This window comes from Anas platyrhynchos, chromosome 2 (genome assembly GCF_047663525.1).
Source record: "Anas platyrhynchos isolate ZD024472 breed Pekin duck chromosome 2, IASCAAS_PekinDuck_T2T, whole genome shotgun sequence".
In the NCBI taxonomy this organism is placed as follows: domain Eukaryota; kingdom Metazoa; phylum Chordata; class Aves; order Anseriformes; family Anatidae; genus Anas; species Anas platyrhynchos.
The window spans coordinates 143,907,465-143,933,888 of NC_092588.1; the positions used below are offsets into that span (position 1 = coordinate 143,907,465).

The window sequence follows — 26,424 nt, forward strand, 5'->3', positions numbered from 1 at the left end:
CTTAGGTGTCTGTAGGTATTGTACAGAGTATAATTGGGTATATTGAGTATAATTGGGCAAGCAGATAATCTGGAAAAAAAAAAACATTGTATGAGATAAAACTAGGTTGTACAACACTTCCATGCTGCATGTTGGAACAGTCACACAATTCCTGTATCTTCTGAGTTGCCCTGTTTTATACATGAAACCAAATTATGCTGATTATCAACCTTTGAAAACCTTTTCAACCTTTGTGCAATTGGGAGTAAAACTTGAACTGAAAATGAGTATGGCATTGTGTTCATTCTTTTCAATTAACACTGAAGTCAGAATTGTTTTCTTTCAGCTAATTAGCATATTGGATAGAATAATCAAGTGAAAAAAAAAAAAAATCTTTATTGCTTGAAACGTTTTCCAGGCATTTGGCATTTCTATAACAACTTGTGTGGTTCCCCTCTGGTGGCCTAGTGGATTTCACGTTTTGCTTCCTGCCAGCATGAGTAAGTTGTCTTCTGCAGTGCAGCCATTGGAAACTCCTCCTGCCTCGTTGAAGAGTGACCACCTGGAGTGGGGACTGTTGCTGGTCTTGCAGTTCTCCTCTTAGGCCCAAGGGAGTGAAGTAGGATCTCTAAGTGTGAAAGGTAGAGACTTAATGAAAGTCTGCAGTAAATATCACTCCATAGTTAAAATTAGTCTTGTTCTGAAAGATCAGTCAAGAAATTAAGCTAGCCTTAAACTAAATAAATCAAAAGTACAGAAGCACACAAACACAGTTCAGCTGATGAGAGATATTACAGGTAAATTTTCAGAAATGGTGTATGTCTTTTCATACTGGTTTTTGTCAAGAACTGAAAATAACACAATAAAAGGGCAGCAACAATATTCCGAGCCAAGATTCTTCCTATGCAGTGTCCCATACTGCTATTTCCTCAGAAGTCCTCAACTATAGCTTCTGGAAGAGATACACTCTTAGTTTGAAAATGCAGGGCTTTTTAGTGACAAGATAATTTTTCAAGCACTGAGAGGTTTCCAAAGTCACTGCTGCCTTCATGCTATTGTCTAAGTACTTTTGCACCTATGCATTTTTCTCTTTCACCCTCTCGTGATAAAATCAAGCAGGAATTAAGTTTTGTTTATTCATGCTCAATCTATACCGTGGGGGTAGCACGTTCCTCTGTTTTGATTTTCTCTCTAACAGAGAGCTGATTTGCATAGCATGATTGACCTTGTTTTTCCCTCTGTCAGTGTAGCATCATTTATTTTTGTTGGGTTTTTTTTTGAAAACGCTATCAGTCCTCCAAGTGCTGCTGAAGGGCAACATCCACCTCTAAAGCTTTTGCAAACCCAGCTAAAAAGGGTGACAGCAGGCACAGGGGCCTGCAGGCAGTGAAATATAATTAAATGTTGTCAGCTTTTGGAGTTCCCGTAATTTTTAACTGATTTGGTATCTTGTGTCCCAGTTCCTGGAACTGGAACAGAATCCAACCTCTTAGTGCTTTGCTCCTAACTTTGTAAAAGAAAACTTCGAAAGCAACTCAAAGCTGTGGAGAACATAAAATATTTTTATTGTCCTTAATGTACTTGTTATTTATCAACATGGTTCCCTGAAATGCAAATTCTATCGATCTCGCAGCTTCCAGTCTCGAGCCAGGATTCCGAGACTTATCTCCCGTGGTTTAAAACTGATTGGTCCTGACTTAAAAATATTGCTCTTTGATTTCACCCACATTCCTGCACATGTAAGGCTTTGCTAGCAGTGAAATGGGCTGGACACATTAGCATGCCAAAACAGCAAATAAAACATTGTCCGAAAAATTTGCAGCCCATATGCTTCAGCCAGAAGGGGAAGGAAGATGGAAGGGAGGTAGTCGGGATTAAAAGCTAATCTTTACAGTCTGGGGGGGCTTGTTTCCATACACCACCAGTCTCACAAACGTGTATTTAGTGGGGCAGGAGTTGGGGACCCACGTGTAGTACAGTGAAAGCTGATTCTGAACTCTTCTGAAAGCCTGTGGTGCTCTGATGGGAGTGGGATAGCTGAGCACAGCCCAGAAATAGGAGGCAGCAGCCTGCACACCCAGGTCACTACTCAAACACGAAGCCCTTGTTCACCCATTTTGCTCTCCCAGTATCATGCTGGCAGCTGAGAGCTGATGCTGCAGGGAATTCCTTTTGGGTACAGGGTCCCTCTTGCTTCTCATGGGGCAGCAGCATGTGGCTGATCATCTGAGCCCAGGATGCTGCCTTGCCTTTGTGTGCTCCCTGCCCTCAGTTCCTCAGGAAATCCATGTGAGGTGCCCAGCAGCCAAGGCAGGCACACAAGATCTGCAGCAGGGGCTGCATCCTCACGCTCTTCCACCCCAAATCTTGTGCTCTCTCTAAGCCCAAGGAGCAGAGATGGCCCCATCCTGCTTCTGCAGTCAGTCACAATGTAAGGGCAGCCCCAAGACTTGAGGTTCACGTGCAGTCCTGACTCACGGACAAATAGCAGAAAGCACCCGTTTCTCTTGGCAAGACCCTACAGCGCGGCCTGTACAAAGCTCTGTAAATCCTTCCTGCTCAGTGTCACCCCTCAGGCTAGAGCAGGGATATGTTCCCACAGCAAGGACGAGTTTCTTACATCCTGTTGCTAAAAGACACGATATTTACACATAAGGAACAGTTTTGTTGTCTTCTCTCTTCACAATAAGCAACTGGGGCATTTGAAGAAAACTTCAAGTAGCACATCTGAAGCCCCAACCAAGCTGGAAGAGGCCGTGAGGGGTTACCTAGCCTGGCTGCTGCTGCCAGTGCTACAAACATGACCTGCACCCCCCCAAACTCCTGGGCGATGTGCAATGCTGGGAAAGCGAGAGGAGGGAGAAGAAAGCAACCTGTGGTGTCCCCATTTGCCATAATGCTGGCTCATACCTGATGAATTAACTTAGAGCTGAAGCTGTTTGCCTTCAATTTCACACTTACCACGGGGGCTGTGTTTGCTCAGCCCCTCCCTGCAGCCCCTGGTTCCAGGCTGCAGTAATCAGCACATCGGTTTTCTAGCAGCAATTACTGAGCCACTTGAGCTGTGATAGCAGCACTCATATTTAATCCCTTTAATTTAGGTATTTACTATGCAAACGGGTAACTGTTTACTTGTGTGGTTGTTAATTGTCTTTGTGCAGCCAATAAACATATAGTAGCCTTGATATGATCGCTACTCTCGGTAATGGCAACTTACTGCAAAGAAAGGTTCCTGCTGCCCAGCTCCATAAATTGGATGCTGTATATAATAACGTTGTTGAAGTGGTAACACTTTATTATAAGTGCCTCTGTTCTCACAGAAATCATTGTTCATTCTGCGCTTTATAAATTGCTCGTGACTTATAGAGAGAAAAGTAATTGATTTGGCTTGGCTTATTTATGGGGGCCTAGGCAATATTTTATTCTTTTACTTTTAGAGCTTTTTGAACTTCAGTCATTTATGCAAGTAGTTTCCAAGAAAAATCTAAACTAGTTCTAATACTTTTCCTTTTTCCAACTCTGATTGCTACCTTCATCTCATTGAAGTCTCTTTTTTTTTTTTTTTTTTTTTTTTTCCATGATTCTTTCTGCATGATTTATTAGTGATCTGGGAAAGATGATTCTCTATTTCAGAAAGGATTTTAAAATTTGGTTGCAGGCCAGAAGCAGAACTGTGCCACACCGTACCACACCAGAGGAATAAAAACTAAGCAATTTAGCACACTTTGCAAAAAGAAGACTACCAGGAATAGCCTGAGGTTTTGACTTTATCCAGGAGCCTCTGGTTTACTTTAGAATCAATATTTCCAGCAAAATAGACTTAATTTTTATAATGCTTTTTGGTTTAGATAGAGCCAGACATTCTGCCAACATATGATTACTGGATGAATGAAGACTTGCAAGATGAACTTTGCAAAAGCAGATGCAACACTCAACACTCTGAGTGCCGCGAGGCACAGAAAAACTGGCCAAAATTACACCAAAATTACAGAGCACAGGAACAAATTTTGGGAGTCCAGAGCCTGAACAATAGAGAGACAAGTGGGAGCCCTCCAGGCTGTGAAGATGAGAACCTCTGAACCATCACCAAGTCAATCTCACTGCCTGGGCCATTGGGGAAAAATAATTAACCAAATCCAAAGAAAAAGGATAACAGAGGCTCCCTGCTTCCTTATTCAGGTGGTGCACACCAGCAAGCAGGCAAAGCCAGGGTGTGTGGGGGGTGCAGAGGAGCAGGAACGTGTCATGGCAAGGAGAGCAGAGTGTGTTAGACCTCTGACAACTGGAGTATTGACCAGCAGATATAAATTCCTTTTGCTTTATTTTTTTTTATATAAAATGTGTATATATATATTTTGTTTTCTCTCAGTAAGGTTACTAAAGATATGTTTTGCTACTAGTTTGGACAGAGTACATACCATAGAAGATCTACAGTTTGTCTGTAAAATACGTGCAAAGACATAATAAGGTGAGGTTTCTGAGGAGCCTGCATAGGTTGGTCAAATGAGGTACCACCTTTCCCAATAAACCCTACTTGCTGATGTTCAGAGACCATAAGACACATGCATTATTTCAACTGAGGCTCTTCCTGCAGCTGCCTCATTTACAATAACACAGAACAGGCCGTGGTCTGTGAGAAGCTGGTAGCAGCAGATTTGATTGCAGGTCATGTCTCCAAAGCAGGATGTCCCATGTTGGATATGACTGAGGTCATATCTGAGAAATATCCTGGTCATATCCAGTCATATTTGGATATGACTGAGGTGGACCTTCTGGGAACACACCAGTGCATGCAGCGTCCTCCTGTCCCCAGCTTTGTTCCTCCCAAAGGTTATCCACCAAATCTTCCCCTCGCTTAGCCAAAGTCATTAAGAAATGTTTAAATTCCTTGAAGCAGCATGTTCCAGAGCAGGGACTGAGCTGTGTGTGGGGAGGACGGCAGAGCCCAGGGAAGGCAGGCTGAGGATGCCTGCTAGTGAGAAGATGCCCCTAATAGATGGCATCCGGGAAGGGGAGAGAGACAAGGAAAAACTGCTGGGGCAGTGCCAGCACTGCGTGACTACAATGTGTTTCCATTTTACATTCAGCAGCAGCAGCAGGCTGCCGGCCCTGTTTGAGTTTAATGGCAGATTGTTCTTGTTTCACCCTCACGCCACACCATGTGCGCCGCGGTCACCGCACCTCACGCAGGCTGACACCGCGCCTCCTCGGCACCGCGGGCACGCCAAAAAACATGGTTAGAAACCAAACCAAACCAAACCACAAAAAAAACAACAGGGTCAAGTGTGACTGGGGCCACACAAATGGCCGGGGCCCGCTGCCATGGGGCCCTGCGGCCGGCAGGTGGCACCTCCGCCTCGCCCAGCTCCGGGCCGCGGCTCCCCCTCAGGGCGGCGGCCGTGAGGGCGAGGCCGGGGGGCTTCGTGCGGCTCCTCCAGCCCGTCCCCTGCCGGGGGAAACAGGAGATTTGGGGGCAGGAAATGTCAGCTCGGCTGAGGTGATGAAAGGAGAAGGAGGAAAGCCTCTGCTGGCGTGTGGGGCTCGGGTTCAGAGCAGGGCTGGTGCTGATGCCTCCTCCTGTGGGGGGCCAGGGCCAGGGCTGTTGGAGGGGGGCTTGTACTCCACAACCAGGTCATGGCAGCACGGTGGTTTGCAGAGAAACTGGCCCCCATCACACACACAACTATGATTTTTAAGCACGTCATTTGCTCACTCAAGTAACTTATACTAGAGTAGGAACAATGCTCAGGTGCTTCACACCTTGCAGTGGGAAAGCTGTTGGAAAGGGCTAAATGGAGTAACCAACAGCGGTGTTCCTGCCATGTTGCACTGGTGACAGTGTGTTTTCACACACGGACATCATATCTCTTGAAAGCATCTTGGGGTCACAACGATTTCAACCTGTAAGATGCCTTTTAGTACCTTGTCTAGGACGTGAGAACTACGAGAGTGAGGTCAGTTTGAGTGAGGCTGACCAAGTCCAACGCCTTCCCTCAGGCACTCAGGGGTACACATGTCCCAAAAACCTCCCAGTGGTACAGGCACAGGTGTCTCCAGAAATCTGAAGGCTAAAAATAGGGAGATATAAAGGGAGGCCAGAAGTGCTGGGACAAACATGGTGCAGTGGAAGAGATGTGGACAGGCTGGGGGACAGGATACTTATGGCCCAGGTGAAGCCGCACAGCCCGAAGGAAGCACCAGGAGTGGGGTGTTGGCAGTCTGCTCATTCCCAAAGCGTAGATCCAAATGGGTGACCAAAACCAGGCTTGGACTTTCTTCTCTCTCACGTGCAATGACTTATTTATGGCGTTTCTTACTGTGTATATAAAAGTGGGAGGGAGGTGAGCCTCGCACATTTGGCCTGCAGCAAGCAGTGGTTATGAGCCATATACACCCTGAGCCATATACACCCTAACAGCCCAGAGCTGCCCATGCACGGGGAGCTGGTAACAGCACAAGGTGCAGCCCTGTGTTGCACAGACGTGGCAGTGTGGGTCTGAAGGCAGTACTGACACATTTGCTGGCATTGCACCTGAGCTAATAAGCCCTGGATTTGTTAGCTTGGGCGCAGCACTGCACTGACATCAGGGGACATGCACTGGCTCCCAGCCCACCAAAAGGATGCCTCAGGGCTGTTTCCCCTGGTTCTGGTGTGGGGTAAGCACAGACTTGAGAGCCAGGATAGCTACATCATTTGGGCTCCTCTCCTCGGTTTTTGTGGCACTTGCTAAAGCTGAAAGCCCAATAATTCCTCATCTTTTATTCCTGCCTACAGAGGAGGTAACCAGGAATGGGCAAGATAAGAGAGGGCATGGAACCATCTATAAATGGCTTTGTCCTTGTGACCACTGCAATGCCCTGCCGACCCCTTCTTTTGTCCATTGTCAGCCTTCAGGCTTGCAAAGATGATTACATTACATTACAGAGATGAGTCCAGCTCATGGCTCCATGCTTTGGAGAAGCATTCACCATGGGTGAGATCTGTAGCCAGCAGAGCCCTACTGAGCTCAGCTGCTGGATTCTAGTATTTGAATTGTCTCATCTGTAAAGAGGTAGGTAAATCAGGACTGTATCCAAATGTTTTTTTCCCTTTCCCCACTGACTTTGAAGGAGCCCAAGGTGTATAACTCCACTATGGCAGTCTGAGTGAAGAGAGAGGAATCACACTGTTGCTACAGGTGCTTGAGTTTTCCCAGTAACCCAGGGCTGTGCATGGGGAATTTGCCTTGCACCCCAGCAATTGCTCTCGCCCTCCTATCTACTGCTGTGCTGTGCTGTGCTCCCCTCTCTGACGGACCCCAAGACACAGGGTGCTCCACTGATAGCTCTGCACAAGGCGCAGAGCTGGTGGAGGCAGCACTGAGTTGCCTTTACCCTGTGACACTATAGAGCTGTGGAGAGATTTGGGTTTGATGTCCAGCATGAGGAGTTGCAGACCTCATGATGTTCTAGGTCATCTCCCCAACCATTTGGTGCTGACGAGGTGATGACCTTCCTCCCCTGCGTGCCGGGGAAGCCAGAGGGGGGAAAGCTGAGGGGACAAGGCAGGGGGAGTTTGTGTGTGTGACTCCTTTGTGTCATCTGCAGGCTGGTCACGTCGCCTCAGCCTCTCTGTGGAGCTGGCCCTGCTTGCCCAGGTGCCAGACAGCTGGGTATGGGAAACCTTCCACGGATTAAGTCCGACTTAGTAAATATTAGTTTGCAGGATCGCTTGCAGTCGAGTGAAACGTAAGCCATTCTCTGCTGAAGAGCCAGTTTTCTAAAGGCTCAGGGCAGTGAAATTAAGAATGCTCACTTCGTGTTGGCAGACACGATGCCTCCGTCGTCGAGTGGGAAAAAGCCCCGAGGAAGCGAGAGGTGCGGTGATGAAAGGCTGAGAACAGCTGCCGAAAATGTTCGTGAACCAGGAGTAACTTTACATAAAGAATTAAAAAAATAAAGCCCAGTTTGATTAAACGGTTGGATTCAGGAAAGCAACTTAGGGAGGTGTGAGACAGTTTGGACTATTTCTGAAGAAGAAAAATATGCAACAGCCTGCTGGCTGAAGCACAGCCCCCTCACTCCCAAGCAAGGCCACAGGCTCCCCGTGATGCCTCTCGTCCCCCCTGTGCTGCGTGGAGTACCAGTGTCCCTCTGCCTGGTCTCTGTCTCCAAAACCAGAACACTCACACAACCAATAATGCACACACGTGCCTGCAAGCAGTTCCAAAAGCGCTGAAATTTGGTCACCTCCACAAAAGTAATTTCAGAGGTGAAATTCAAGAGCTCCGTTCCTTAGGCAGCGGGATGGCCAGAATCACTGACGGAAACTACAAGCACTCAACATCCAAAAATCAGGACACGTCCCTTCTTGTGTCTAATCCCAAAGAGCTGCCTGGAAATAACCCCTGATCATCTCTCCTGAGGACCCTGGGGCACCTTGCAGGTCACTGCAGGAGTTGGAAATCCTCACCCTGCGTGGCCATGTGGGTCAGCTGGCCACCGCTGCTCCTGCCTGTGTGACCGGGCAGGCTGGAAATAGGAAGGATGCTTGTTAAACAAAGCTAGAGGATATTCTGGGACAGGCAAGGGGCACGCACCTGGGCTCCTGGCATCGTTTCTGTGCTCCTCAGGCCTGGGGTGCTGCAGGCAGCAGAGGACACCCCCACGAGTGAGTGGTGGGAGGGAACGTCGGGGTGAGGAAAGGCTGAAAGAATTCAGCACAAGCAGCTTGGCCAAGCGATGACTAAAGGAGGAGGATATGATAACCCTCTGCAAGCATTCGAAAGCTATAAACACCGAGGGTGGCTCATTTGGGGCTAAGATTAGATGTAACGGGATGAATTTATGGGCAGGAAAAAATGCGCTTTATGTGAAGACGCACCGCTCTGAACGGTGCCAAGTATCTGAAGGTGGTAGTTAGCAGTCCTGGAAGTCCCCCTGGCCTACACAAAACTGCTCCAGGTATAAAAATAACGTGCATCAGAGCCAGAAACTTGTCCTGCGTTAGGCTCGCACAGCTTGGAGGCACAGCGCCTGCTCTGCGTGGGCTTTGTCGAGCACGGCCAGGACACGAGGAGGGAGAGTTGGCTGCGGTCGGTGATCCCTGCACCACTGGCAGCACATCAGCAGCGGCACGGTGATCTCAGCACACTGCAGTCTTCCTGGGGATGAAACCCAAATTAAGGCAGGTGATAGTGGCTGAGTGTTTCTGCTAACCCACGGCAGCTGATCAGCCTCTGGGAAATGAAGCAATGGAGGGAAACTGTTTTGGAGAGGTGAGATACACACACACTGCTCTGGTGGGAGGAACATCCCACGGGGCTACGGAGAGGAAAATCCTACACACCTGGCACTGTGGTGTCAGGGATAGGGAGGGGAAGGGAAGGGAAGGGAAGGGAAGGGAAGGGAAGGGAAGGGAAGGGAAGGGAAGGGAAGGGAAGGGAAGGGAAGGGAAGGGAAGGGAAGGGAAGGGAAGGGAAGGGAAGGGAAGGGAAGGGAAGGGAAGGGAAGGGAAGGGAAGGGAAGGGAAGGGAAGGGAAGGGAAGGGAAGGGAAGGGAAGGGAAAAGAGAAAAAAAGAAAAGAAAAATAAAAAAAAGACCATCACAGGGATTTGCTTCACCTTACAGATGAGAAGTTGTTTTGTGAGAGGAGCACCTTCACCTCCCACTCCAATTGATGCAGGCAAGGTGAGGTCACACCTCCCACCTTTTGACACGTACCTTGGACGCTTTAGGTCAGCCTTTGGGTGTCATTTGTGGCTCCGTGACCACACACACCACTCAAGTGCTCCATTTCAGGTGCTCCAAGCTGTACTGCAACATGACTGTCTAACACATATAGTACAAATATCCACAGTAATTATTTATTTGCCCAATGGAGCTGATGGTCAGGCACTGTTTGCAATATTTTTGTTAGGAAAAAAAGTTGTGAAACAATCACAGAAATTTTGAAATAAGCTTTCCAGTGTATCGAGGGCATCTGTTGGCCAGTTGTGGAGTGGCCAAGCTGTAATTTCTGGGACTAAAGGCAGCAGGGAAGTGGCACCCCTGTTCCACCACTGGTTTCTCTTCACAGTACGAGTGGGGCAGGCACAATGTTTCACCTCATGTTTTATTCAGCCCCTTTGCAAGCTGTGTCTTTTGCAGGCATTTTGAAGGAAAAATTCCAGACTTGGATCTGATCCTATCACCTGCTGATGTCTCTCTCAACGCCAGTTGGTGTAAAGCGAGCCAAAGAAGAGTGTTTTTTCCTGTCTCTCTCTCTCTCTTTCCCTCTCCCACTCCCCCAGATCTGTGTAATCTATAGAGGCTGGGGTATTCAGTGCTGCTCAAATCCTGTACTTCAGCTCATTAAAATGTCAGGCTCAGCACTGCAGACACTGCACTCATTCCTATTGACAGCAGTGGACAATGGAGTCAGTGGGAGCTGGGGAAGTAGGAAAAAAAAAAAACACAACACGACTTTCTTTATGGTGTGATTACTGATCAGTGTCTTTAAATTACATTAACCTCCTCTTGTGTCATTCAGCAGAGTCTTCAGGCTGTCCTGTCCAGCATAAACACGCAAACATTTCAATGAGTTTTCCCTTCTTGTGTAGCTCAGGAAATAAAAGTGTGTTTGACACTCACCCTGCCCCGGTAATGCTGGGTTTCGAAGTGTTCCTGTAGCTGGCTATCTGCAGTGCATGAGGAAAAGAGATTTTTCTGCTGTTTCCAGCCTCTCTAATGCATCACACAAACCATTTAATAAATACAGAGTAAAGTGAAAAATAAATCATTCTGAGAGAAGCCCAAGGTGCTCTGAGAGCAAGGCACAAAGCTGTCACCCCGCTTCCCTGGGACAAAAACCCTTCCATCATTTATTTTCAGGCTGCAGAATTGAGTTAACATCTACTACAAAATCTGCTTATCCACTTGCAACTGGGATCCTTTTACCTCAGCGAACATATTTCTTAATGTGAAAACAAGGCTGCTCGCAGAAATAATGCAGTACCCGAAAATAAGCATTGACCAGAGCTAAAACTTAAGTTTTGGAAAGCTGAGCGATTGCTGTCTGTTGCCTTCCTCATGTTTAAAGGGATGCCCACACTTTCACATTCAGGTGAACTCATTCGTTTCCCATATATGAGACTTCTGTAACCCCCAATACGTCTAATAATGTTTCCAGTTTAACTCTGGAAATTATTTTAATGAGGACTGGCTCTCTTCTAATAAATGGATATAATGGGAGCTCATTAAATATAATCAAAAGGTTCTTCATGCAATAAATCATCATAATATTTTATCACGTAGGGAGGTGTAAATGGCTCTCAGTATCGCTAAACATCCCTTACGCAAACCACTCTTCCAGGATATGACTGAGGAATTAATTTTTTTATTTTTTTTTTCCCCCCGGGATTTCCCCAAAGAAAAGCAAAGAGTTAATGCTCCTGCTTCAGCTCTCATTTTCTGCTGGGCTAGACATTTCCTGGAGAAGCTGAAGGGAGCTGGCAGCTGCTGTGATTCGGGATGGGGCCGCTGCCCTGGGGGACAGTGCCCAGCTCGGGCTGTGCCGTGCTGCTCCCTGCCCCTCGCACAGGCACCAGAGCCATTGAGAGTGCTCAGATCAGTGCTGAGAGGGGCCAGCGCTGGTGGCACAAGGCATTTAATTACCACGTTAAGTAGTCACACGCGCTTGTCAAAGCAGCGCCAGCTGAGAAGGAAAGCCGTGTAACAAACAGTTTGAAGGAAACAACCGTGTTTGCAAACACTTTTTTTTCCCCTAGGTTGCTTGTTGCCTTTTGCATGGGAAGGGGGGTCTGCTCTTTTGGAAGCAGAGCGTACTCTGAAGTCCCTATTAAAGCAGCTGGCTCAACTGCAGCCGCTGAAGGCAGCGGTGAGAACTCGCCAGCTTCTTTTGAAAAGCATCCTCTTGTTCTGGGCATGTTTTAGACAATGCAAGTTTATTGCAGATGCTGATCTCTCCCCCAGAGGGTAGGGGCAAGCACTTCAGCACCGATCATCACACGTTTCTGGGACACTGAGAGGCTGCCAGACAAGTTATCTCGCTCCACCTGGAAACAACTGAAAAGGAGATTTCTTTCTCTTTGATTCCTCTGTGTCTCAGCCAGATGAACTTGGAAACTCAACCTGCCAAATTCACGTGGTTTGAGAAGGTTCAAATTAAACCTGTGGGACCTTGCTGTGCTTTCCAGAGCTTTCACCTCGTGTTCTTACTCCAGCAACCCTTCCAACCCCAGCAGTCTGAGGGCCTGAGGCAAAAAAATCCTAAGGAAAACGCCTCAGTCCCAGCTGCCACCTGGCACGAAGCTCGCCCAGCACACAGACACACACACACGCATCTTCCTGGCCTTTGGTTAGAAACACACGTGGTCCCACCGTGGCTTCCACTGACCTGCACACATTTGTACCTGGGCTGTAAAATGTTCACAATTTAAAGAAAAACAAAATAAATAAATAAAATCCATCAGCCGCTCACCAGGTTTTATTTTAAAGTCTCTGCATGCTGCTCTAAGCACAAGGGGTAGCATTGACATTAGGGCTGGGGGTCTGGAAATCATGATGTGAATCCCCGCCCCCCTCCACCTGGAGCTTTGCTGCTCAGGAAGGGCAGAAGAGCGGAGCCTGACGGGGCTGCTCCGGAGAAGGGAACTGATGCTCCCTTGGGCATTGAGCCCTGCTGGGCTCCCTGCCCCGTTCCTGCAGGGAGGGAGCTGTCCTTTCAGCCAGGAGAGCAGTCTGTAGCACTTTTGGGGGAGATGAAGGTGCTGGGCACGCCGCAGGATCAGGCCAGGCACAGAGGTGAGCCCCTGCAAGGCAGCCTTGTCCATACCCGGTGTGTTTGGGTTACTGAGAACTGGTCATTTGGGCCCAATGCACTCTAAAAATATATTAGATGGCAAGCCCTAGGCCGCTGGGAGCTGATAAGAATGAGAAAGCACCTGGGGAAATCTGTGAGGCAGCAAGAAACCGAGAGATTGGAGGCAAAGTGCAGTTTTTAAATCCCTTTCTTCTCTAGGGTTTCACAGTCTGCTAGGTTTGGCCTACGCTGACACGAAGGATCTGGTGCGTTTCCTGTTACACGTGACAAATGGCACACACACCGCTAACATCAACATTATTATGTGATTTTAAAATTGGACTTCACACCTCATTTTTACTCAAGTTATGCACTTCAAGATGTATCGTTCATCTCAGCCTGGCTTTCCTCTTTCACCATGCCTGCGGTTTCAGGAGGAGTGACGGGATACTGAGCCCCCAGGCGATGCCCACTGCCGCCCAGAGCTGAGGCAGTAGTGCCAGTGTGCCACCTGCGCCTTTAATAATGCCAAACAGACCCGAAACACTGACATCTGCTCACGAAGTCTGTGCTTTAAGTGATTTCTCAGATACGCGAGTCAACGCTCTCTACCTGGAATCTCGCTCGGAAAATGTTTGACATTTCTATCGCAGGCATTTGCTCACTTAGGAAAAAATTATCCAGAGAAAATAAGGGCTCTGCTGCCCAGCCAGCTCTTACTCGGCCTGCGAGCAAGCTCCCCACTTGTCTCTGCTCTCCGGGCTGTCATGTTTCCACAGGAGAGGCTCGCCACTGCCATCAGTCTGCTCGCGGGCTTTCTGCCTCCCCCAGGAGCTCTGCTTTGGTGCTCATAAACTGCACATTTTGGTTTATTTTCTCCTGACAACTCACTAGCAGAGGAGCAGCAAAACTGTTTTTTCATTATTTAACTATGGATACTTATGATTGCTCAATAATGTAAATGTCTTGTAAAGGGACTTCAGTTTTTTGCTGGAATACCAGAATCCCTGCCAGGAGTTCAGGATTTCTCACAATTTAAGCAGGCCTTTTAAAAGCCCAATTGTATTTTAAAATGTCTCTTTTCATTTTTTTATATAGATTTGTGTACATACTGCAGGGATCAGGCCGTATAATGATATAAAGACTTGAATAAAATCAAATCTAGATCAGCTGTGTTTGCAGGAACAAATCCATTTTTTCATCCTCTCAAAACAAGAAACAAGACTGGAGCTGAACCAGCTGCCAGCAAGTCGGGGGGGAATGCAGGCACGCCGAACCTGCAGTTGGTTTCAGCTTTTACCATCAGGCCCGTAGGCCAAAAAGAGCTCACCGTGCCCTTCTTGTGGGGGTCCAGGCCCTGCAAGCCACACACCTGTGCATACTGAAGTCAAGAAAGCCAAACACACACCCGTAACAGCACCTGCAGAACGCTCTGGTGTTCTCCCTGGGAGACTCCTGGTCTATCCGAAGTAGTATTTCCCCTGTGAGGAAAGGCTGAGAGACCTGGGCCTGTTCAGCCTGGAGAAGAGAAGGCCGAGAGGGGATCTTATCAATGTTTACAAATATCTTAACTGTGGGAGACAGAAGGATTTGCCCAACCTCTTTACAGTGGTTTGTGGGGACAGGACAAGGGGCAGTGGCCACAAAATAGAGCCCAGGAAGTTCCACATCAACATGTGAAAGAACTTCTTCATGGTGAGGGTGACGGAGCACTGGGACAGGCTGCCCAGGGAGGCTGTGGGGTCTCCTCTGGAGATATTCAAGGCCCATCTGGACGCCTACCTGTGCAGCCTGCTCTAGGGAACCTGCTTTGGCAGGGGGATTGGACCCGATGATCTCTGGAGGTCCCTTCCAGCCCCTACAGTTCTGTAATTCTGTGAATATGTGGGTGCCAAGAAGTCTAGTGTTCATCTTAAGGCCAATCTGTCTGAGTGGGCTGTGGTGAATATTCAGGTGATAGAGGCACATCTGTACATTACCATACACCACATAAAGGGCTGTTTGGCCAAGAGGCTGTTACAGAGCCAGGCTGGCTGGAGCTCCAGCACCATCAGCACCTTTCCGAAATCAGGCCCTCGCTGCTTGGCTGCAGGACAGCAGCCCCGCTGGCAGCCCCAGCTGCGAGGACGTCCCTGCTCTCCCCACCTCGGGCTTCCAGCCTCCGGCCCCATACATCAGCACCGGGGAGCAGAGACTGACGACACAGCATGGCCCCAACGCATATTTCTTCCTTATAAAACCACAGAACCACATTTGGCTTCTCTTACCGGAGGCCTGGGGTATAATTAATCCACCCTATCTTACATTTTTAATTACATCTCTGCTCAGGTATCCAAGTCTTTCACAACCCCAATACTTTTAAGGTGTAGGAAAAGTACTGCAGCCCTGGTTTTGCAGGGAGAGAAGCTGAGGCACAGAGACTCTGAGTAAGTAGGACAAACTTGAGAGAAAACCTGTAGCATGACTGAGAACAGAACCCAGATGCACCAAGGGCTCGTGCTTTGCTTTAAATACAACACTAGGATCCCTCTCATTCATGATGCCAGTATAATGGTATTTCCTCTCCTGGAATGGTGCATTCGGCTCTGGCCAGCACCTCTCTCTCTCTGGAAAAGTCAGAGGGAGAGAGCGAGAGGGAGAAAAAGGCGAGAAGCGCAACCAGCACAAATCTCCTGCAGAGGAGCTCCCTGCAAGGCACATGGGGCAGCAGCAGTACCAGGGTGGGCGTCAGGGATCAGCCCCAGGTCTGTTTCCGTGTCCTGGAGTGAGACATTTGACATTTATGGGTTTCTCAACCGGGGGAAACTGTTGCAGGGTACATGTTTAACATGTGCCAGACGTGGGTGTACAGCATCCGTGCTGCTCTGTGCTTGTGCTCTGGGGAGGGACTGAGGTCGCTGCCTCTGCTTCGAGAGAGAAGCGTGCACAAGGGCAGACGTGGCATGGCATGGCTCTGTGCAGTCCCACCTCAGGGCTGCGTACAGCGCTCCTGGCAGAGGCAAGTCCAGAGAAGCAAAGCTCAGCTTCAGAAAACCTGCAGGCCTGACTCACAGTGGCGATGGAAATGCAAAGTGTTCTTTTCTCAAGCCTTTATTGTTCTGGCATGATCTGTCTCAAGTACCCCACGCACTTCACTGTGCAATGGTAAAACAACATTTGCCCAAATGAAAAAGAAAGAATTTCAAAGACTTGAAAAACAGACAAGAAAATAGGTTAATGGGGCCAAAATAGCCTTTTTAGTTTCTTAGGGAAACACCTCCCAGATGGGTTTAAAAAAATTTTATTGGAGCTTTTGACACCATGCAATTACTTCATGGAGCTCTTCCAGTTTATGCTTGCAGTGTACAGAAAAGGGCATCTTATTTAACAAAAAAAAAGTATTGGTTTACTGAAAGCCACATGGCTCAATGTCAGAGCTGGGAACATTCACAGCCACACTGAGGATGCTGTTTTTGACTCATGGCCCGTGTAAGAGCCACTCACCTGCAGGTACATGGAATGCTGTGATGAAGATTAATTGGGGAAGGCTCACAGCCTGGGCTTGGAGGAGGAGAAGTGCCTCAATAGCACAGGGAAGGCCCCAAAGGGCCTCTTGCCCCAGTGGGCTGCAGTGTGATCCAGCCAGGGGGAGAGCCTGCGGAGGAGCAGGCAGCCCATGCCAGCTGACAGATCAATGCTTTCTCCTACCTGCCCTGCAAAGCTTCATGCCCACAGACTTCAGCAGCACGTGAGGAATTTAATGAAGAAGCCATGGCTGACACCTGAGGGCTCTGTCTTGCTCCTTGCAGAGCTGTCAGACAGCCCAAGGTGCCACGGCTACCGGGTCAGTGGTGTTGGCTGGAGAAGCAGGGAGAGGTCAGTAAGTGGTAGCGTTTCTGACAAGAACTCTACAGTTCAGCTCCCAGTTCACCGCCAGCTCCAGCCCGCTGCTTGAACCTCCAGCTGCCCTTCCTGGAGCCTGCCCTCACCCCCCAGTCTCCCCACAGGGCAGGACCCTGTGGCATCTTCCCATCTGCAGCTTCCCTCCATTGCTGGCCTTGCTGCTCACTCACATCTTTTGCACTTGGAGAGAAAAAGAAAGCAAGATTCAGCTCACGGGTTAAGCTCATTTCATATTTGAGTTAGGTTTCTAAGGTCTTGCTGTAGTCAATGGAGATGCAGTTACTGCAGACAGTCGAGGAAAGGAGCTGAGACACAATTTGATATCTTCATCTCAAAGTTCAAGGCCTCATGGAGCAAAATATTCTTTTGTACTGAGTTTGATTATTGCTTATACTCGGCTGAGGGAAGGCATTGTGGCAAAAGAGCCTGGCACAGATACGGGCATCGATGAAGACATGCATTGATAAGGTCAGGCTCCCCAGCATCATGCAGCCAGCATCCCCAGGGGGCTGCAGACACTTCTGCCAAACCAGAGGCTGCCATGCCGTGCCTTCAGCTTTTTTTACTCACTCAGGCACATTCCTCACGAACATAGACTGGGGAACACAATCTCCCAGTTTCCAGGCAGATCTTTAGTGTTCCCGTGCTATTCCATGAGGGTCTGATGAAGCTGGCAGTGGGGAGAATTGTTAGGCAGGATGGGTGCCTTCAGAACAAGGCCATCGGACAGAGATAGGAAGCCTTCTGTGAGGAGAGCAGCTCAGGGCTGTCAGCACCTGCCACTATGCTTGAGAGCCCAGAGCTGCTCATCCCAAGTATCGCAAAGGCATCACCTCCTCAGCCATATACAAATCTTTTGCCATCTCTGGAGGATGAGGTGACCTTCTCTGCCTCTAACTTGTACCATTGTCCCTGAGAAGTCCTGTTTTCCATCCAGGCACACACAGCAGTCTTAGCAATTTGTTCTCCTTAAAGCCAGGGTCTCTCTGTAAAACAGCATCTTTTCCCACATCTGTAGGCCTTGCAATCACTTTGAAATCTGAGCTGCACTTATGGTTCTGCTCCTTTCCTTTGTGCACGTATCAGTGTGAATGTGGGATTTCCATGCAACTTGAGACAGAGTGCTCCTTTGGTAACCACACTGATGTTCTGCCTGAACCCTGTAGGTTAGGATCCTGGGGCAGCCTCTTTCACCCAGCTGCAGTTTGCACAGCTCTCCCCTCTGCCATTTACCCTTTCATGCTCAAGAGGAGCATGAGTCCTCCAGTAAACATTTACCAGTTATCTCTAAAAACCTCTGCTGCCATGCCATCTATGAAAAGCTTTTGAAAAAGCAGTGTTTGTTATTCACAATGCCAATGATGTCTCCATGTTCCATGGGCCCTGGGTCTGCCTGCACTATAAAATGCCTGTGCAGGACCATCGCTGTGCCCTTCCTTTGCACAGTACCTGGAGGTGACAGCCCAGGATGAGTGACACTGTGTGAGTTCACAACTGAAGTGGTAAATGAATGCCCAGTCTAATGCAGGGGCAGGTACTTACTGGGACACTGGTAGGTGAAATCAAGAAATTCCTCTAAAAATCAAGTTATTCATCCAAATTGAGCCATTAGGACCCACACTGATGTGGCTGACTAGATTTACCGTCACGAGAACCTGCTTACTCACTAACTCTTCAGCCTCTGATACACTTCACTTTGAGAGCCTGCAAACATAAATCAGTTGGAAATAAAATTTAATTTACAACATCAAAAACAGTCACATTTGGAAACAGTCTAATTTCCTGACACTCAAAAGCACATCACATTATAATTTATCAACCATCACATTTTTAATGATGTCAGACATTTGTCATAAAATCACCATTAAATTGGTATCTAATGGCTTCTAATAAATGTCAAAATGAACTTGCAGATGCCTATTTGAAATATATTAGGAGCCATTAAACAGCAATTAAAAGGAAGTTTCACAAATAATATTTTATATTAGATAGGTCGCAGAGCCATGCCAAGGAAGGGACGGTGACATTTTGAGGAACCTCTGAAAACGCTGCCTCTTTTCACGTATTTCTGTAACAATGGAGCAAGTGCTTCCCCAGAGAGCAGCCCACGCTCTCCGGGCATCCGGAGCCCTTCCTGCAGCCAGGGCTCCAAGTGGGAGGTGATTGAGAAAGACGGGCACAGAGCTGGGCAGAGGGACAGCTGGAGGCCACCTGGTGCTGTAGTGCTTGTGCTCTGCACCCTGAATGTGCAGGTTACTGCTGATGCACAGAAAAGAGCTCTCACTGCTGGCACCACCCTCCCTGACATCCTTTTGGATTTCTCCAGTCCACATATTAACAAATCTCACCTTGTGTCGTTGGTGCAGTGTGGTATTGCCACATCCCAGGCTCTCCTGAAAGGGCGCTAAAGACCACCGTTAACTTCTGGCTCAAACCTTCGCAGTAGCAGCTGTGTGCTGAGAGCCACTTGTGGTTCATGAGTCCATGTTCCTCCTGCTCTGGAGATGTTTAAAAGGTGCACCTTCTCTGCACCCTAAGCACACGTGCACGTGTATATGTGTTTTCTATAAAATATAATCTCATTTAAATATGCCCAGGTACTGATGCCCTTTGTTTCTCTTGCAGCACAAAGCTTACTTTCACCTGCTGTACCTTGAAAATGACCGACAAGCATTTAACCTTCAAGCATCAGCAATCTCATAGCATTCATGTGCCCGTATCAGCCCAGTCACAACTCAGAAACGGTTAAAAAGAAGGACTTCATCCCAGCTTGCACCATTCCCTAGATAGACTCCTGTAAAAGAGCAGCTTGCTTGCTCCCTCTCTTTTCACTTCAGGCTGCACAGAGAGGAGAAGGGAGGCGTGGGGCTGGATCTAACCCTGCCAGGGCTCAGGGCAGCGCGGTGAGCATTGCCTAAGGTGGAGGACGAGGAGCCTGATGGCTGGGGACGGCACGTTCTGGTGTGGCTGGGGGAGCGAGCAGCAGGCCAGTGCGTTACACAAGTAGGTATCAGCAGCCAGTAATAGACCCGTTGTGTCAGTACACAAATATGTTGTTACGCTCCACCTTCCGTCCTATTTGTTTCTCACAGTACTATGGCTACTCTCCTCGCCCATTTACGCAGCTCAAAACTGGTCCTGAGTCAGAAGAGCGAGAAAAAAAATCCCCTTACCTCCACCCATCCCATCACCTGCTCCTGAAAGGACCTGTTTATACAACTGTAGAGAAGGGTGTGTGTTTGCATATTAAATGGGATCGAGAAAATATGTAACATATGTTGCAAACAGAACTAATGTCTAAACACACATGTAAACCTGGGCTAACGGGTCCTGCCAAAATATTTTAACCATCTGTTTTTACTTAGCTGTTTTTGAACAAATTATGTTTATTATGTTAATTTATTTTACTGTCAACAACACCAAATGACAGAGTTGCCTCTAAACAACATCATTATATATCACATTCTGCCATAATACCGGCAGGTTTTTTTAATGCGACAGGAATAAATGCATATTAAAATGTCAATTTGTTTAAAATCGCATTCAGGATGGTAAATACATCTGCACAAATCCATCGTGTTCCAACATACACTGTTTGCACAGAGACTACCTAAAGATAAGGCACTTGGAGGAAGACGCAGGAGCGCAGAGATCCTGCCTGGACGCCTGGTTCAACCTTGAGGCTGATGCCAAGGAGGGAGGGAGTGAGCAAAAGGGAGGTGTGCCACATTTTAAGAAGTTGTGAGAAGCTTCCTGGAAGCCTGTCCTCATTTGCAGCATCCCGGAGAGCTCCCTCAGACAAAATAAAACTGAAATTGAGGTCAAGCATCCCAGGACCACATCCTGTCCCCCAGCATACCCTGTTTGTGTCCAGGTAGGAACCTCTGCATCTGGAAGACAGCGAGGGCTGCTCTGGAGGCCCCAACACCCTCGCAAAGATCCCCCAGCGATTATGTTGCATGGTGTTGTGGTGGTGTCACCCTGACAGGCAGCTGAACTCCACCACACTGCTCCCTCGCTCCCCCTCTTCAAAGGAAGAGGGGGGAGAAAATACAATGGAAAGGGCTCAAGGGTTGAGGTAAGGACCAGGAGATCACTCACCAGTTACTGTCATGGGCAAAACAGATGCAGCATAGGGGGATTAATATAATTTATTGCCTATCACTAGCACACTAGACCAGTGAGAACTAAAAGCAAACTAGAAACATCTCCCCCCCCCATACACCCTCTTTCACCTCCATCCTGAACTGAGCCTGTGGGGGCTGCCCATAGGCAGCAGCTCCTCAAGCACTGCTCCCACACGGCTCCGTCCCATGGGGTCCATCCCCCAGGAGCAAACTGCTCCAGCACGGGGCCCCCACGGGCAGCAGCTCCCCCCAGACCCCCTGCTCCTGCCTGGGCTCCTCTCCACGGGCTGCAGCTCCGGCCCGGGGCCTGCTCCTGCGGGGGCTCTCCATGGGCCGCAGCCTCCTCCAGGCCACATCCACCTGCTCCACCGGGGGCTCCTCCACCCATGGGGGGGCTGCAGCGTGGAGATCTGCTCCATGTGGGACCCAAGGGCTGCAGGGGGACAGCCTGCTCCACCAGGGGCCTCTCCACAGGCCGCAGGGGAACTGCTGCTGAGTGCCTGGAGCACCTCCTGACCTCCTTCTGCACTCACCTTGGGGGCTGCAGGGCTGGTGCTCACTCCTCTCTCCTAGCTGCTGTTGTGCAGCATTTTTTATTTTTTTTTTTCCATTTTTTAGACCTGCTCTCCCAGAGGCCCACCCAGCATCGCTCCCTGGCTCGGCTCTGGCCAGCAGCAGCTCCCTTTTGAAGCCGTCTGGAGCTGGCTCTGCTCTGACACGGGGCAGCTGCTGGGCTCTGCTCACAGAGGCCACCCCTGCAGCCCCCTTACACTACCAAAACCTTGCCACATAAACCCAATACAAGTATCTTCTGGATCATCTCCTTTCTTTTGCTCAAATAATTATCCGCTCAGAAGCAGATCCTGCTTCAGCAGGATGTTTTGCTGACCCCTCAAAGAGAGGTCTCTTCTCTGGAGCGCAACGATCAGCCAGCGGCTTCTCACCCTCCCAGCTGACCCTCTTCACTGTCCACAAGTGCTGCCTGGACAAAATCATTCCTCTCTCCAATTCCAAAGCCAGTACCTGTTCTCCTAAATCCAAGTCTGCTCCTTCAATCCCTTTCCCTTTTAGACAGATGCTCACACCTTCCCTAACAAAACTAACCTTTTCTCCACATAACCGATACTAAAAACCTGCCTTTTTCTTCCACATAGGCGGTATAATTTTACCCTCCAGACATATTTTTCTTTTGGTACCGTGCATGGGGTGTCACAGGATGCTTTGAATCGCCCTTTTCCCTGCTCAAGGCCACATTCACAGGGCTGACCATCCCTCACACAGTAAAGGAACCCTGCTTCTTCCAGCCCTGTGCCTGCACATGCATTTACACCACACCACAGCGGGTCAGAGAGGTGGCCAGAAAAAAAAACAGCCTACCTCAATTCATCCTTTGAAGGAGTGGGAATGTAGGCTATGCCCTGTGCAACTGGAAGCAGAGAGTCTGATGTGCTCTGGAAGACAGAAAAAAGTGAGAAGTGGGGAACCCTCTTTTTTTTTCAGTCAAAAAACAGACAGAAGACAGACTGTCCCACGTAAATATTCCTCCTCCAGAGGAATATCTTCAGATACCCTGAAGGACTGGAACGGAACAGGATGAAAGATAAGCAAGTGGAAAAGTTTGAGAGAAGATCACAAGGGCAGGGAGTGCTCTGTGGCCTTCATGAAGCACTGTGTTTCTATCAGTCTGCTCAGGTAGCTGAAGGCACTCCTGACATATAAGCCAGTGACAAGGTGATATATTACAGGATATGGTACAACATAAAATGCAATCAGGCCACGGTCCTGCAAAAATTCATGGGCTTGTGTAACGATGCACATGAACGGTCCTGCCGAGACCCCAGGATTGCTCCAGTGCAGATGGTGGAATGCTTGCATAAAGCAAGCAGAGGTATGGTCAACGAGGAGCTCTCAAGCCCTGAGAAATCCTAAAATAGCCTAACACTGCCTCTAATATTGAATCAATTAGCTGAGAAATAACCAGTAAGGAAATCCGATATTGCTTTCTGGGGATTAGGCAGCAGGCATTTTGGGACAAGATTTTGTTTAAGACAAGGAACAGGCTCCTTTTGATTAACCTCAGTCTTTTGAAAGGTATAGTGAAGAAATACTGTGCACATAAATATTTTGATATCTCACTAACAAATACTATAAGCCATGCCACCTTTGTTTAAACCTCCTTCCCCAACAAGACCAGGGCTGTTCACGCAGAATTGTAAAGAAATCAGTGTTTATAGTGTCCATTATAGCACCAGACTTTGTCAAGTGTGGTGATACGTGAGAGGCAGTGCCACACGGTGTACAGTTTGGGGGAATTCTCCCTCCCCTCTCTAAATTCTGGTTTTACGAAGAGAAAGGTTACAAGGTTTATATTTCAGGAGTTGAAGTCCTGAGAAAATAAACCTCAGTCCAAGTACTTGTCCAGCCTACAACAGATATTCCATAAAATGTATGGGCTGATTTCACGCATATGGCTGCTCATTTTACAAGGGGATGATTAAGATGGTCATGGTTATGTTGGCTTTTAGTCCAAAAATGCCTCAGCTGCTCTGGATTCATTTAAAATAATAATGTACCTCTGTGTGCAAAAAGCAAGCAGCCAGCACTCCTCTGCTCTTGCAGACCTGCAGATCCAGCTCTTTGCTTCTGACAGTGTTTCCAGCATGGTTCATTAGACACTATTTGCTCCAGCCGTCCATCTCGTTCTCCTCTCAGCCTGCCATCTCCCTCTTCTCTGGCACCAAAGAGACTCTCAGAGCAGGCAGAGCTGCCTTCGGGAAGAGATGAGCTCTTACTGCAGTGTGCCAGCTTCCACCCCCTGCATGAGTCCCAGTCCCTCCACCCAGCCAGAGCGCACCCAGCTCGGATGAGCAACTTATTGAAAAGCAATGGGGGTGCAGTTCAAAAGTACCCCCCAAAAATCAAACAAACAAACAGTAATAATAATAATAAAACATTTCAGCTCTTTGCACCCCAACCCAAAAGAGAAACATGCTGGCACCGTAAGATTAAGAAGCCTTTCACCCCGTGCTTGTCCCCCCAGGGAGGAGAAGCCTTTTGCAGCATGCTCTGGGTTGTGCAGCATTGCAGGGTTTGATTCCTGGCACTGCCTGTCCCCAGGAGTCACGCAGAGAGTGATTAAAAGAGCAGACTATGAGTCAAAAAGAGCAACCACCTTTTCCTATTTCAATCTGATCTGGTCGTCTCGGGCTCCTCATGCACGCTCTATTCGATACTTCCTGCTCCACAAGTTCTTCTGGCTGCAGCTGCCCCAGCATCCTCTCCCCTCGCCCTCCTCCACAGCTTGTCCTGCTCTCGGTTTATCTCTTCGCTGTAAAAAGGAAAGGCATTTATTGCTTCATTCACTTTAAGCGATTATCGTGTAACAGAAATAAACTGCTTGTTCCTATATAATCATAGATCACTTTGCAGAATGCAGGCTTCAGACAACAGAGGTAAAAAAGTCTGCAGTGTTTTCCTGTGAAGCAATCTTTGTTTCTTAAAAAAAAAAAAAAAAAATCACAACAAAACCTAAAAGCCCTAAGTCAGTATCTTCCCGCAACTGCAGCTGATTTCCTGTGTAAACTAAAACCATGTGATATTCCATAAGTGCTTCCAGCTCTAAATTACAGGAAATGAAAACCATCATGGAAAAGGAAAGCTTTGGAATAAATTCCCAGATCAGATATCATTATAACTACATCTCGGTCTGATTACAACGTGGGTGCTTTCTGACATACCTGGGAGAGATTAAAGGGGCTGGCAGCAGCTGATGGCGTGCGGTGTCACCCCGGCCCCGCTGCAGGACAGAGACATCTCCCACACCCAGGGCAGAGCCTCAGGGGTGCCACAGCTGAAATCAGGGGCTGAGGTTGATAAAGGGAGACATTTTTATGTACCCTTTGTGAAGGTCAGGCCGTGAGCCTTCAGCTGTATTAAATTGCATGTGCCCCACACCGTCATGGGTTGCAATTAGCTGTCCACACGCACCCACAGCTGCACGTGCACGTGCTCTTTCACCATCAAGGGCTTAGTGACTCTGCAGCCCTTCATTGCTCATTCTCTGCAAAAAAAGAAAGAAGCTGGGGTTGCACAATGTCACACAAACCCATGCTGGTAGGGAGCACGTACATGAAAAGAAGATAGGAAAGGAGGGCAGCCGAGCCCACCCCATCCCACCTGAATTTGGAATCCATGCAAGTGTTGCTGCCTGCTGCTACCAGCTGAAGGCTGTGGGAGAGATTTCAGCCACGCTTTGTGATGCTCCATGTTTTTCTGTAGGTCTCCCCGAGGCTGTGATGAACTTACCACTAGTTACAACCCTCCTTTCAACTGGATTCTCCATGCCTCTGACCATCTTCCCGGTGAGCCAGGCTGATATTTATAGATGCTTCTCCTGGTGTTCTCATCCTGTAAGCGGCTGCAGAAAGGGGATTTCCATTCATTTGACCGTGCGTTTTATTTGTTTCTGTGTGCCCCAGGCCACTAAATCAGCCTGGCACTGTTAAGAAAAAGGGACTTCAATTAAACAAAGTAATTGCAATGCTCTTATACATTTTGTTAATTGATATGCTAGTGTTTTTTTTCAGTTTGTTCAGCCAAAATCATGATAATTTTCCTTTTGAATCAGTGCAGTGAATAATTATCGGACTGAAACAAAGTTGCAGCGAATTACTCATTTCAAGGACAGTTCTTGGGGACACCATCATTCAGGTCTTGTTTCAAATGTCACAGGAGCAAAGCAGCACTCACACCACCTAGGTGAGTCTTACTGGGTGTCAGACCCACACCCACACACCGCTGTGCCCCTTGCAGATATTTTAAGCCTTGCCACCTCCTCTTCACACACAGAACATTCGGGGCAGTCCCAGGGCTTCTGGATGGTAAATCCGAGGCTGTCCTGCTCCTGGTATGATGAAAGCATTTCTACCAACAAGTGTGCCTCAGCCATCAATACACCACTCAAGCGTAGGCTGGCATTGATTTCTGCCTCGTTACCAGAATGTGGCGGATCCTCCAGCAGGGCAGAGGGTCACACATCTGGTGCCAAAGGAACCAAGACAATTTGCACAGATCAAGGACTTCAGCCAATGCTTTTTATAAGCTGTTCTTGCTGAACGTCCCAAATGAGAGGCTTCGGTGCCAGCAAAATCATTAAAGTGAACAGCTTTGCCTCGTTCCCTACCCAGCAGACATTTCTGTTGGGGTAGGTCATTAGTTATTCCTGAGGTGGGTAGGTTATCACATTGAATCTTAATCCATCTAATTCATCCCAGCACATTCCCATTTGTTTCTAGTGCTTGCTTTTTAAAATACCATTAAATCATGTCAAAGGCCTTCTCTGCACCTGCCAAGAAAGCTGCATGCGTGCTCCGATTGTCTTTGCCAGGTGAATTCTATTTAGTATATTTAGTATATTCCTGGAGAAGACAGCTCGTTGCAGATTCTATTTCTCCTTCTCCTATTTCTCCTTCCCAAGCAGACTTCCTCACATGCACCGAGGGATTTTAACTTTAACACACCCAGGCTAGAGTCAGTCAGCGTTGTCCTGAGCAGATGCTGGCAGGCTTCCATTGCCTCCAGCTATCCTGGGTGTCCCACTTTCTCTTGCTGAGATAAGAAGTTATCAGAGGGAAGAAAGAGCAGATATCGCCTTTG

The 26,424-nt window shown here is 48.2% G+C and overlaps 2 long non-coding RNA genes across 9 annotated transcripts; one reads left to right on the forward strand and one right to left on the reverse strand.

Moving 5' to 3' along the window:
• Nucleotides 1-62: 62 nt before the first annotated feature.
• Nucleotides 63-26,022, reverse strand: LOC101789559 (uncharacterized). 8 transcript variants are annotated; one of them, XR_005263524.2, is made up of 6 exons: nt 25,075-26,006; nt 24,507-24,829; nt 23,942-24,097; nt 23,343-23,537; nt 22,147-22,220; nt 63-607 (listed from the first exon to the last, which is right to left on the reverse strand). It is a non-coding gene; the product is annotated as an uncharacterized lncRNA (long non-coding RNA). The 8 variants fall into 8 exon arrangements; XR_011807069.1 differs by lacking the exon at nt 63-607 and adding an exon at nt 11,797-18,346 and having other exon boundaries at nt 18,991-22,220; nt 25,075-26,022; XR_011807070.1 differs by lacking the exon at nt 63-607 and having other exon boundaries at nt 18,375-22,220; nt 25,075-25,267; nt 25,765-26,009.
• LOC110354173 (uncharacterized) lies at nt 8,784-11,317 on the forward strand. Its single transcript, XR_005263525.2, has 3 exons — nt 8,784-9,236; nt 9,589-9,648; nt 10,108-11,317. It is a non-coding gene; the product is annotated as an uncharacterized lncRNA (long non-coding RNA).
• Nucleotides 26,023-26,424: the final 402 nt, after the last annotated feature.